This window comes from Cetorhinus maximus, chromosome 2 (assembly GCF_964194155.1).
Source record: "Cetorhinus maximus chromosome 2, sCetMax3.hap1.1, whole genome shotgun sequence".
Classification (NCBI taxonomy): domain Eukaryota; kingdom Metazoa; phylum Chordata; class Chondrichthyes; order Lamniformes; family Cetorhinidae; genus Cetorhinus; species Cetorhinus maximus.
The window spans coordinates 225,694,155-225,711,372 of NC_135880.1; positions in this window are offsets into that span (position 1 = coordinate 225,694,155).

Sequence of the window (17,218 nt, forward strand, 5' to 3'; positions counted from 1 at the left end):
ACACACACCAAACCCACACTGAAAACACACACACAAAACCCACACTGAAACTACAGACACACCAAACCCACACTGAGACCACACACACCAAACTCACACTGAGACTACACACACATCAAACCCACACTGAGACTGCACACACCAAACCCACACTGAGACTGCACACACCAAACCCACACTGAGACCACACACACCAAATCCACACTGAAACAACAAACACCAAACCCACACTGAAACTACACAAACACCAAACCCACACTGAGACTATGCACACCGAACCCACGGTGTAACTGTACACAACAAACCTACACTGAAACTACACACACCAAACCCACACTGAGACCACACACACACCAAACCCACACTGAGACCACACACAGCAAACCCACACTGAAACCACACACTAAAAAACCACACTGAAACTACACACACACCAAACCCACACTGAAACCACACACACCAGACCCACACTGAGACTACACACACACCAAACCCACACTGAGACTACACACACCAAACCCACACTGAGACTACACACACCAAATCCACACTGAGACTACACACACCAAATACACACTGAGACCACACACACCAAACCCACACTGAAACCACACACACCGAACCTACACTGAAACTACACACACATCAAACCCACACTGAAACTATACATACACAAAACCCACACCGAGACCTCACACACCAAAGCCAAACTGAAACCACACACATCAAACCCACAATGAAACTACACACACCAAACCCACACTGAGACGATACACACACCAAACCCACACTGAGACGACACAAACCAAACCCACACTGAAACTACACACACATCAAACCCCCAGTGAAACTACACAAACCAAACACACACTGAAACTACACACACCAAACCCACAGTGAAACTACACACACCAAACCCAGACTGAAACTACACATACCAAACCCACACTGAGACTACACACACACCAAACCCACACTTAAACTACACACACCAAACCCACACTGAAACTACACACACAACAAACCCACACTGAAACTACACACACATCAAACCCACACTGAAACTTCACACACCAAACCCACACTGAGACCACACACACACCAAACCCACACTGAAACAACAAACACCAAACCCACACTGAAACTACACAAACACCAAACCCACACTGAGACTATACACACCGAACCCACGGTGTAACTGTAGACGACAAACCTACACTGAAACTACACACACCAAACCCACACTGAGACCACACACACATCAAACCCACACTGAGACCACACACACCAAACCCACACTGAAACTACACACACACCAAACCAACACTGAGACCACACACACCAAACCCACACTGAAACCACACACAGCAAACCCACACTGAAACTACACACACACGAAACCCACACTGAGACCACACACACCAAACCCACACTGAAACTACACACACACCAAACCAACACTGAGACCACACACACCAAACCCACACTGAAACCACACACACCAAACCCACACTGATACTACACACACATCAAACCCACACTGAGACTACACACACCGAACCCACGGTGTAACTGTACACAACAAACCTACACTGAAACTACACACACCAAACCCACACTGAGACCACACACACACCAAACCCACACTGAGACCACACACAGCAAACCCACACTGAAACCACACACTATAAAACCACACTGAAACTACACACACACCAAACCAACACTGAGGCCACACACACCAAACCCACACTGAAACCACACACATCAAACCCACACTGAAACTACACACACCAAACCCACACTGAGACTACACACACCAATCCTACACTGAAACTACACACACACGTAACCCACAATGAGACTACACACACCAAACCTACACTGAAACTACACACACCAAACCAACATTAAAACCACACACACAACAAACCCACAATGAGACTACACACACACCAAAACCACACTGAGACTACACACACCAAACCCACACTGAGACCACACACACCAAATCCACACTGAAACCACACACACCAAATCCACACTGAAACTACACACACACCAAACCCATACTGAGACCACACACACTAAATCCACACTGAAACTACACACACACCAAACCCATACTGAGACCACACACACCAAACCCACACTGAAACCACGCACACCAAGCCCACACTAAAGCAACACACACACCAAACCCACACTGAGACTCCACACACAAAACCCACATTGAAACTACACACAGCAAACCCACACTGAGACCACACACACAAAACCCACACTGAAACTACACACACAAAACCGACAGAAACCACACACACCAAAACCACACTGAAACCAGACACACCAAACCAACACTGAAACTACACACACCAAACCCACACTGGAACTACACACACCAAACGCACACTGAAACTACACACACCAAACCTACACGTAAACTACACACACCAAACCCACACTGAAACTACACACACCAAACCCACACTGAGACTACACACATACCAAACCCACACTGAGACTACACGCACACCAAACCAACAGTGAGACCACATACACCAAACCCACACTGAAACCACACACACCAAACCCACACTGAAACCACACACACCAAACCCACACTGAAACTCCACACACACCAAACCCACAGTGAGACCACACACACACCAAACCCACACTGAGACCACACACACCAAACCCACACTGAGACTACACACATCAAACCCACAGAAATCACACACATCAAATCTACACTGAAACTACACACACCAAACCCACACTGAAACTACACACACCAAACCCACAGTGAAACTACACACACCAAACTGAAAGTGAAATTACACACACCAAACCCACACTGAGACTACACACACCAAACCTACAGTGAAACTACACTCACCAAACCCACACTGAGACTACACACACCAAACCCACACTGAAACCACGCACACCAAGCCCACACTAAAGCAAAACACACACCAAACCCACACTGAGACTCCACACACAAAACCCACATTGAAACTACACACAGCAAACCCACACTGAGACCACACACACAAAACCCACACTGAAACTACACACACAAAACCGACAGAAACCACACACACCAAAACCACACTGAAACCAGACACACCAAACCAACACTGAAACTACACACACCAAACCCACACTGGAACTACACACACCAAACGCACACTGAAACTACACACACCAAACCTACACGTAAACTACACACACCAAACCCACACTGAAACTACACACACCAAACCCACACTGAGACTACACACATACCAAACCCACACTGAGACTACACGCACACCAAACCAACAGTGAGACCACATACACCAAACCCACACTGAAACCACACACACCAAACCCACACTGAAACCACACACACCAAACCCACACTGAAACTCCACACACACCAAACCCACAGTGAGACCACACACACACCAAACCCACACTGAGACCACACACACCAAACCCACACTGAGACTACACAAATCAAACCCACAGAAATCACACACATCAAATCTACACTGAAACTACACACACCAAACCCACACTGAAACTACGCACACCAAACCCACAGTGAAACTACACACACCAAACTGAAAGTGAAATTACACACACCAAACCCACACTGAGACTACACACACCAAACCTACAGTGAAACTACACTCACCAAACCCACACTGAGACTACACACACCAAACCCACACTGAAACTACACACACCAAGGCCACACTGAGACCACACACACGAAACCCACACTGAAACCACACAAACCAAACCCACACTGAAACCACACACACCAAACCCACACTGAAACTACACATACGCCAAACCCACAGTGAGACCACACACACACCAAACCCACACTGAGACTACACACACCAAACACACACGAAAACTACACACACCAAACCCACACTGAAACTACACACACCAAACCCACACTGAAACCACACACACACCAAACCCACACTGAGACTACACACACCACACCCACAGTGAAACTACACACATCAAACCCACACTGAGACTGCACACAACAAACTCACAGTGAAATTACACACACCAAACCCACACTGAAACTACGCACACCAAACCCACACTGAGACTACACACACCAAACCCACACTGAAACTAGACACAGCAAACCCACACTGAAACTACACAAACCAAATCCACACTGAAACTACACACACCAAGGCCACACTGAGACCACACACACGAAACCCACACTGAAACCACACACACCAAACCCACACTGAAACCACACACACCAAACCCACACTGAAACTACACATACACCAAACCCACACTGAGACTATACCCACCAAACCCACACTGAGACCACATACACCAAACCCACACTGAAACCACACACACCAAACCCACACTGAAAACACACACACAAAACCCACACTGAAACTACAGACACACCAAACCCACACTGAGACCACACACACCAAACCCACACTGAGACTACACACACATCAAACCCACACTGAGACTACACACACCAAACCCACACTGAGACTACACACACCAAACCCACACTGAGACCACACACACCAAATCCACACTGAAACAACAAACACCAAACCCACACTGAAACTACACAAACACCAAACCCACACTGAGACTATGCACACCGAACCCACGGTATAACTGTACACAACAAACCTACACTGAAACTACACACACCAAACCCACACTGAGACCACACACACACCAAACCCACACTGAGACCACACACAGCAAACCCACACTGAAACCACACACTATAAAACCACACTGAAACTACACACACACCAAACCAACACTGAGGCCACACACACCAAACCCACACTGAAACCACACACATCAAACCCACACTGAAACTACACACACACGAAACCCACACTGAGACTACACACACCATTCCTACACTGAAACTACACACACACGTAACCCACAATGAGACTACACACACCAAACCTACACTGAAACTACACACACCAAACCAACATTAAAACCACACACACAACAAACCCACAATGAGACTACACACACACCAAAACCACACTGAGACTACACACACCAAACCCACACTGAGACCACACACACCAAATCCACACTGAAACCACACACACCAAATCCACACTGAAACTACACACACACCAAACCCATACTGAGACCACACACACTAAATCCACACTGAAACTACACACACACCAAACCCATACTGAGACCACACACACCAAACCCACACTGAAACCACGCACACCAAGCCCACACTAAAGCAACACACACACCAAACCCACACTGAGACTCCACACACAAAACCCACATTGAAACTACACACAGCAAACCCACACTGAGACCACACACACAAAACCCACACTGAAACTACACACACAAAACCGACAGAAACCACACACACCAAAACCACACTGAAACCAGACACACCAAACCAACACTGAAACTACACACACCAAACCCACACTGGAACTACACACACCAAACGCACACTGAAACTACACACACCAAACCTACACGTAAACTACACACACCAAACCCACACTGAAACTACACACAACAAACCCACACTGAGACTACACACATACCAAACCCACACTGAGACTACACGCACACCAAACCAACACTGAGACCACATACACCAAACCCACACTGAAACCACACACACCAAACCCACACTGAAACCACACACACCAAACCCACACTGAAACTCCACACACACCAAACCCACAGTGAGACCACACACACACCAAACCCACACTGAGACCACACACACCAAACCCACACTGAGACTACACACATCAAACCCACAGAAATCACACACATCAAATCTACACTGAAACTACACACACCAAACCCACACTGAAACTACACACACCAAACCGACACTGAAACTACACACACCAAAGCCACACTGAAACTATACACACCAACCCACACTGAAACTACACACACCAAACCCACACTGAAACTACGCACACCAAACCCACAGTGAAACTACACACACCAAACTCAAAGTGAAATTACACACACCAAACCCACAGTGAAACTACACACACCAAACCCACAGTGAAACTACACACACCAAACCCACACTGAAACTACACACACCAAACCCACACTGAGAATACACACACCAAACCTACAGTGAAACTACACTCACCAAACCCACACTGAGACTACACACACCAAACCCACACTGAAACTACACACACCAAGGCCACACTGAGACCACACACACGAAACCCACACTGAAACCACACAAACCAAACCCACACTGAAACCACACACACCAAACCCACACTGAAACTACACATACGCCAAACCCACACTGAGACCACACACACACCAAACCCACACTGAGACTACACACACCAAACACACACGAAAACTACACACACCAAACCCACACTGAAACTATACACACCAAACCCACACTGAAACCACACACACACCAAACCCACACTGAGACTACACACACCACACCCACAGTGAAACTACACACATCAAACCCACACTGAGACTGCACACAACAAACTCACAGTGAAATTACACACACCAAACCCACACTGAAACTACGCACACCAAACCCACACTGAGCCTACACACACCAAACCCACACTGAAACTAGACACAGCAAACCCACACTGAAACTACACACACCAAACCCACACTGAAACTACACACACCAAGGCCACACTGAGACCACACACACGAAACCCACACTGAAGCCACACACACCAAACCCACACTGAGACTACACACACCAAACACACACGAAAACTACACACACCAAACCCACACTGAATCTACACACACCAAACCCACACTGAAACCACACACACACCAAACCCACACTGAGACTACACACACCACACCCACAGTGAAACTACACACATCAAACCCACACTGAGACTGCACACAACAAACTCACAGTGAAATTACACACACCAAACCCACACTGAAACTACGCACACCAAACCCACACTGAGACTACACACACCAAACCCACACTGAAACTAGATACAGCAAACCCACACTGAAACTACACAAACCAAATCCACACTGAAACTACACACACCAAGGCCACACTGAGACCACACACACGAAACCCACACTGAAACCACACACACCAAACCCACACTGAAACCACACACACCAAACCCACACTGAAACTACACATACGCCAAACCCACACTGAGACTACACACACCAAACCCACACTGAGACTACACACACCAAACACACACGAAAACTACACACACCAAACCCACACTGAAATTACACACCCCAAACCCACACTGAAACCACACACACACCAAACCCACACTGAGACTACACACACCACACCCACAGTGAAACTACACACATCAAACCCACACTGAGACTACACACAACAAACTCACAGTGAAATTACACACACCAAACCCACACTGAAACTACACACACCAAACCCACACTGAGACTACACACACCAAACCCACACTGAAACTAGACACAGCAAACCCACACTGAAACTACACAAACCAAATCCTCACTGAAACTAAACACACCAAGGCCACACTGAGACCACACACACGAAACCCACACTGAAACCACACACACCAAACCCACACTGAAACCACACACAACAAACCCACACTGAAACTACACATACACCAAACCCACACTGAGACTATACACACCAAACCCACACTGAAACCACATACACCAAACCCACACTGAAACCACACACACCAAACCCACACTGAAACCACACACACAAAACCCACACTGAAACTACAGACACACCAAACCCACACTGAGACCACACACACCAAACCCACACTGAGACTACACACACATCAAACCCACACTGAGACTACACACACCAAACCCACACTGAGACTACACACACCAAACCCACACTGAGACCACACACACCAAATCCACACTGAAACAACAAACACCAAACCCACACTGAAACTACACAAACACCAAACCCACACTGAGACTATGCACACCAAACCCACACTGAAACCACATACACCAAACCCACACTGAAACCACACACACCAAACCCACACTGAAACCACACACACAAAACCCACACTGAAACTACAGACACACCAAACCCACACTGAGACCACACACACCAAACCCACACTGAGACTACACACACATCAAACCCACACTGAGACTACACACACCAAACCCACACTGAGACTACACACACCAAACCCACACTGAGACCACACACACCAAATCCACACTGAAACAACAAACACCAAACCCACACTGAAACTACACAAACACCAAACCCACACTGAGACTATGCACACCGAACCCACGGTGTAACTGTACACAACAAACCTACACTGAAACTACACACACCAAACCCACACTGAGACCACACACACACCAAACCCACACTGAGACCACACACAGCAAACCCACACTGAAACCACACACTATAAAACCACACTGAAACTACACACACACCAAACCAACACTGAGGCCACACACACCAAACCCGCACTGAAACCACACACATCAAACCCACACTGAAACTACACACACACGAAACCCACACTGAGACTACACACACCAATCCTACACTGAAACTACACACACACGTAACCCACAATGAGACTACACACACCAAACCTACACTGAAACTACACACACCAAACCAACATTAAAACCACACACACAACAAACCCACAATGAGACTACACACACACCAAAACCACACTGAGACTACACACACCAAACCCACACTGAGACCACACACACCAAATCCACACTGAAACCACACACACCAAATCCACACTGAAACTACACACACACCAAACCCATACTGAGACCACACACACTAAATCCACACTGAAACTACACACACACCAAACCCATACTGAGACCACACACACCAAACCCACACTGAAACCACGCACACCAAGCCCACACTAAAGCAACACACACACCAAACCCACACTGAGACTCCACACACAAAACCCACATTGAGACTACACACAGCAAACCCACACTGAGACCACACACACAAAACCCACACTGAAACTACACACACAAAACCGACAGAAACCACACACACCAAAACCACACTGAAACCAGACACACCAAACCAACACTGAAACTACACACACCAAACCTACACGTAAACTACACACACCAAACCCACACTGAAACTACACACACCAAACCCACACTAAGACTACACACATACCAAACCCACACTGAGACTACACGCACACCAAACCAACAGTGAGACCACATACACCAAACCCACACTGAAACCACACACACCAAACCCACACTGAAACCACACACACCAAACCCACACTGAAACTCCACACACACCAAACCCACAGTGAGACCACACACACACCAAACCCACACTGAGACCACACACACCAAACCCACACTGAGACTACACACATCAAACCCACAGAAATCACACACACCAAATCTACACTGAAACTACACACACCAAACCCACACTGAAACTACACACACCAAACCGACACTGAAACTACACACACCAAAGCCACACTGAAACAATACACACCAACCCACACTGAAACTACACACACCAAACCCACACTGAAACTACGCACACCAAACCCACACTGAAACTACACACACCAAACTCAAAGTGAAATTACACACACCAAACCCACAGTGAAACTACGCACACCAAACCCACAGTGAAACTACACACACCAAACCCACACTGAAACTACACACACCAAACCCACACTGAGACTACACACACCAAACCTACAGTGAAACTACACTCACCAAACCCACACTGAGACTACACACACCAAACCCACACTGAAACTAGACACAGCAAACCCACACTGAAACTACACAAACCAAACCCACACTGAAACTACACACACCAAGACCACACGGAGACCACACACACACCAAACCCAAACTGAGACTACACACACCAAACCCACAATGAGAGTACACACACCAAACACACACGAAAACTACACACACCAAACCCACACTGAAACTACACACACCAAACCCACACTGAAACCACACACACACCAAACCCACACTGAGACTACACACACCACACCCACCGTGAAACTACACACATCAAATCCACACTGAGACTGCACACAACAAACTCACAGTGAAATTACACACACCAAACCCACACTGAAACTACGCACACCAAACCCACACTGAGACTACACACACCAAACCCACACTGAAACTAGACACAGCAAACCCACACTGAAACTACACAAACCAAATCCACACTGAAACTACACACACCAAGGCCACACTGAGACCACACACACGAAACCCAAACTGAAACCACACACACCAAACCCACACTGAAACCACACACACCAAACCCACACTGAAACTACACATACGCCAAACCCACACTGAGACTACACACACTAAACCCACACTGAGACTACACACACCAAACACACATGAAAACTACACACACCAAACCCACACTGAAACTACACACACCAAACCCACACTGAAACCACACACACACCAAACCCACACTGAGACTACACACACCACACCCACAGTGAAACTACACACATCAAACCCACACTGAGACTACACACAACAAACTCACAGTGAAATTACACACACCAAACCCACACTGAAACTACGCACACCAAACCCACACTGAGACTACACACACCAAACCCACACTGAAACTAGACACAGCAAACCCACACTGAAACTACACAAACCAAATCCACACTGAAACTAAACACACCAAGGCCACACTGAGACCACACACACGAAACCCACACTGAAACCACACACACCAAACCCACACTGAAACCACACACACCAAACCCACACTGAAACTACACATACACCAAACCCACACTGAGACTATACACACCAAACCCACACTGAGACCACATACACCAAACCCGCACTGAAACCACACACACCAAACCCACACTGAAACCACACACACAAAACCCACACTGAAACTACAGACACACCAAACCCACACTGAGACCACACATACCAAACCCACACTGAGACTACACACACATCAAACCCACACTGAGACTACACACACCAAACCCACACTGAGACTACACACACCAAACCCACACTGAGACCACACACACCAAATCCACACTGAAACAACAAACACCAAACCCACACTGAAACTACACAAACACCAAACCCACACTGAGACTATGCACACCGAACCCACGGTGTAACTGTACACAGCAAACCTACACTGAAACTACACACACCAAACCCACACTGAGACCACACACACACCAAACCCACACTGTGACCACACACAGCAAACCCACACTGAAACCACACACTATAAAACCACACTGAAACTACACACACACCAAACCAACACTGAGGCCACACACACCAAACCCACACTGAAACCACACACATCAAACCCACACTGAAACTACACACACATGAAACCCACACTGAGACTACACACACCAAACCTACACTGAAACTACACACACCAAACCAACATTAAAACCACACACACAACAAACCCACAATGAGACTACACACACACCAAAACCACACTGAGACTACACACACCAAACCCACACTGAGACCACACACACCAAATCCATACTGAAACCACACACACCAAATCCACACTGAAACTACACACACACCAAACCCATACTGAGACCACACACACCAAACCCACACTGAAACCACATACACCAAACCAACACTGAAACCACATACACCAAACCCAAACTGAAACCACACACACACCAAATCCACACTGAAACCACACACACCAAATCCACACTGAAACTACACACACACCAAACCCATACTGAGACCACATACACCAAACCCACACTGAAACTAAACACGCACCAAACGCACACTGAAACCACATACACCAAACCCACACTGAAACAACACACACACCAAGCCCACACTAAAGCAACACACACACCAAACCAACACTGAGACTACACACACAAAACCCACATTGAGACTACACACACCAAACACACACTGAAACTACACACACCAAACGCACACTTAAACTACACACACCAAACCTACACTGAAACTACGCACATCAAACCCCCACTGAAACCACACACACCAAACCCACACTGAAATTACACACATACCAAACCCACACTGAGACTACACACACACCAAACCCACACTCAGACAAAACACACAAAACCCACACAGAGACAACACACACCAAACCCACACTGAAACCACACACACCAAACCCACACTGAAAATATACACACACCAAACCCACACTGAAACCACACACACCAAGCCGACACTAAAGCAACACACACACCAAACCCACACTGAGACTACCAACACAAAACCCACATTGAGACTACACACACCAAACCGACAGAAACCACACACACCAAACCCACACTGAGACTACACACATCAAACCCACAGAAATCACACACACCAAATCAACACAGAAACTATACACACCAAACCCACACTGAAACTACACACACCAAACCGACACTGAAACTACACACACCAAAGCCACACTGAAACTAAACACACCAACCCACACTGAAACTACACACACCAAACCCACACAGTAACTACACACACCAAACTCACAGTGAAATTACACACACCAAACCCACACTGAAACAACGCACACCAAACCCACAGTGAAAGTACACACACCAAACCCACACTGAAACTACACACACCAAACCCACACTGAGACTACACACACCAAACCTACAGTGAAATTAGACACAGCAAACCCACACTGAAACTACACAAACCAAACCCACACTGAAACTACACACACCAAGACCACACTGTGACCACACACACACCAAACCCACACTGAAACTACACACACCAAACCCACACTGAGACTACACACACCAAACTCACACTGAAACCACACACACACCAAACCCACACTGAGACTACACACACCACACCCATAGTGAAACAACACACATCAAACCCACACTGAGACTAAACACACCAAACCGACAGAAACCACACCACACCAAATACACACTGAAACTACACACACCAACTCCACACTGAAACTACACACATACCAAACACAGACTGAAACCAGACACACCAAACCCACACTGAAACTACACACACCAAAACCACACTGGAACTACACACACCAAACGCACAGTGAAACAACACACACCAAACCCACACTGAAAGTACACACACCAAACCCACACTGAGACTACACACAACAAACACACACGAAACCTACACACACCAAACCTACACTGAAACTAAACACACCAAACCCACACTGAAACCACACACACACCAAACCCACACTGAGACTACACACACCACACCCACAGTGAAACTACACACATCAAACCCACACTGAGACTACACACACCAAACTCACAGTGAAATTACACACACCAAACCCACACTGAAACTACGCACACCAAACCCACAGTGAAACTACACACACCAAACCCACACTGAAACTACGCACAACAAACCCACACTGAGACTACACACACCAAACCCACACTGAGACTACGCACACAAAACCTACAGTGAAACTACGCACACCAAACCCACACTGAGACTACACACACCAAACCCACACTGAAACTAGACACAGCAAACCCACACTGAAACTACTCAAACCAAATCCACATTGAAACGACACACACCAAGGCCACACTGAGACCACACACACACCAAACCCACACTGAAACTACGCACAACAAATCCACACTGAGACTACACACACCAAACCCACACTGAGACTACGCACACAAAACCTACAGTGAAACTACACACACCAAACCCACACTGAGACTACACACACCAAACCCACACTGAAACTACACACACCAAACCCACACTGAGACCACATACATCAAACCCACACTGAAACCACACACACCAAACCCACACTGAGACCACACACACCAAACCCACACTGAAACAACAAACACCAAACCCACACTGAAACTACACAAACACCAAACGCACACTGAGACTATGCACACCGAACCCACGGTGTAACTGTACACAACAAACCTACACTGAAACTACACACACCAAACCCACACTGAGACCACACACACATCAAACCCACACTGAGACCACACACACCAAACCCACACTGAAACCACACACTATAAATCCACACTGAAACTACACACACACCAAACCAACACTGAGACCACACACACCAAACCCACACTGAAACCACACACACAAAACCCACACTGAAACTACACACACACGAAACCCACACTGAGACAACACACACCAAACCTACACTGAAACTACACACACACACGAAACCCACACTGAGACTACACACACCAAACCTACAATGAAACTACACACACCAAACCAACATTAAAACCACACACACACCAAACCCACAATGAAACTACACACACACCAAACCCACACTGAAACTACACACACCAAACCTACAGTGAAACTACACACTCCAAACCCACATTGAGACTACACACACCAAACCCTCACTGAATCCACACACACCAAACCCACACTGAAACTACACACACCAAACGCACACTGAGACTACACAAACGAAACCCACACTGAGACCTCACACACACCAAACACACAGTGAAACTACACACACACAAAACCCACACTGAAACCACACACACACCAAGCCCAAACTGAGACTACACACACCAAACCCACATTGAGCTGACACACACCAAACCCACACTGAAACAAAACACACACCAAACCCACACTGAAACAACACACACCAAACCCACACTGAAACTACACACACCAAACCCACAGTGAAACTACACACACCAAACCCACAGTGAAACTAAACACACCAAACCCACAGTGAAACTACCAGCACCAAACGCACACTGAGACTACACACACACCAAACCCACACTGAGACTATACAAACCAAACCCAAACTGAGTCTACACAGCCCAATCGCACACTGAAACTACACACACCAAGCCCACACTGAAACTACACACGCCAAACCCACACTGAAACTACACAGACCAAACCCACACTGAATCTACACACACCAAACCTCCAGTGAAACTACGCACACCAAACCCACACTGAAATTACACACACCAAACGCACAGTGAAACTACACACACCAAACCCACACTGAAACTACACACACACCAAACCCACACTGAAACTACTCACAACAAACCCACATTGAAACCACACACACAAACCAAATCCACACTGAAACTGTACAAACACCAAACCCACACTGAAACTACACACACAGCAAAACCACACTGAAACTACACACCCACCAAACCCACACTGAAACTACACACACAAAACCCACACTGAGACCACACACACTCCAAACCCACACTGAGACTACATACACCAAACGCAAAATGAAACTACACATGCCAAACCTACACTGAAACTACACACACCAAACTCACACTGAGACCACACACACACCAAACCCACACTGAAACTACACACACCAAACACCCAGTGAAACTACACACACCAAACCCACACTGAAACTACACACACCAAACCCACAGTGAAACTACACACATCAAACCCAGACTGAAACTACACATACCAAACCCACACTGAGACTACACACACACCAAACCCACACTTAAACTACACACACACAAAACCCACACTGAAACTACACATGCCAAACCCACACTGAGACCACACACACACCAAACCCACACTGAGACTACACACACCAAACCCTCAGTGAAACTACACACACCAAACCCTCAGTGAAACTACACACACCAAATCCAGACTTATACCACACACACCAAACCCACACTGAAACTACACACACCAAACCCACACTGAAACTACACAAACGAAACCCACACTGAAACTACACACACCAAACCCACACTGAAACTATACACACACCAAACCTACACTGAAACTACACACACAACAAACCCACTCTGAAACTACACACACACCAAACCCAGAACGAAACTACACACACCAAACCCACACTGAGACCACACACACACCAAACCCACACTGAGACTATACACACCAAACCCACAGTGAAACTGTACACACAAAACCTACACTGAAACTAGACACACCAAACCCACACTGAGACGACACACACACCAAACCCACACTGAAACTACACACACCAAACCCACACTGAAACTACGCACACCAAACCCACAGTGAAACTACACACACCAAACCCACAGTGAAACTAAACACACCAAACCCACAGTGAAACTACCAGCACCAAACCCACACTGAGACTACACACACACCAAACCCACACTGAGACTATACAAACCAAACCCAAACTGAGTCTACACAGCCCAATCGCACACTGAAACTACACACACACCAAGCCCACACTGAAACTACACACGCCAAACCCACACTGAAACTACACAGACCAAACCCACACTGAATCTACACACACCAAACGCACAGTGAAACTACACACACCAAACCCACACTGAAACTACACACACACCAAACCCACACTGAAACTACTCACAACAAACCCACATTGAAACCACACACACAAACCAAATCCACACTGAAACTGTACAAACACCAAACCCACACTGAAACTACACACACAGCAAAACCACACTGAAACTACACACCCACCAAACCCACACTGAAACTACACACACAAAACCCACACTGAGACCACACACACACCAAACCCACACTGAAATTACACACACCAAACGCACAGTGAAACTACACACACCAAACCCACACTGAAACTACACACACAACAAACCCACATTGAAACCACACACACAAACCAAATCCACACTGAAACTGTACAAACACCAAACCCACACTGAAACTACACACACAGCAAAACCACACTGAAACTACACACCCACCAAACCCACACTGAAACTACACACACAAAACCCACACTGAGACCACACACACTCCAAACCCACACTGAGACTACATACACCAAACGCACAATGAAACTACACATGCCAAACCTACACTGAAACTACACACACCAAACCCACACTGAGACCACACACACACCAAACCCACACTGAAACTACACACACCAAACACCCAGTGAAACTACACACACCAAACCCACACTGAAACTACACACACCAAACCCACAGTGAAACTACACACATCAAACCCAGACTGAAACTAC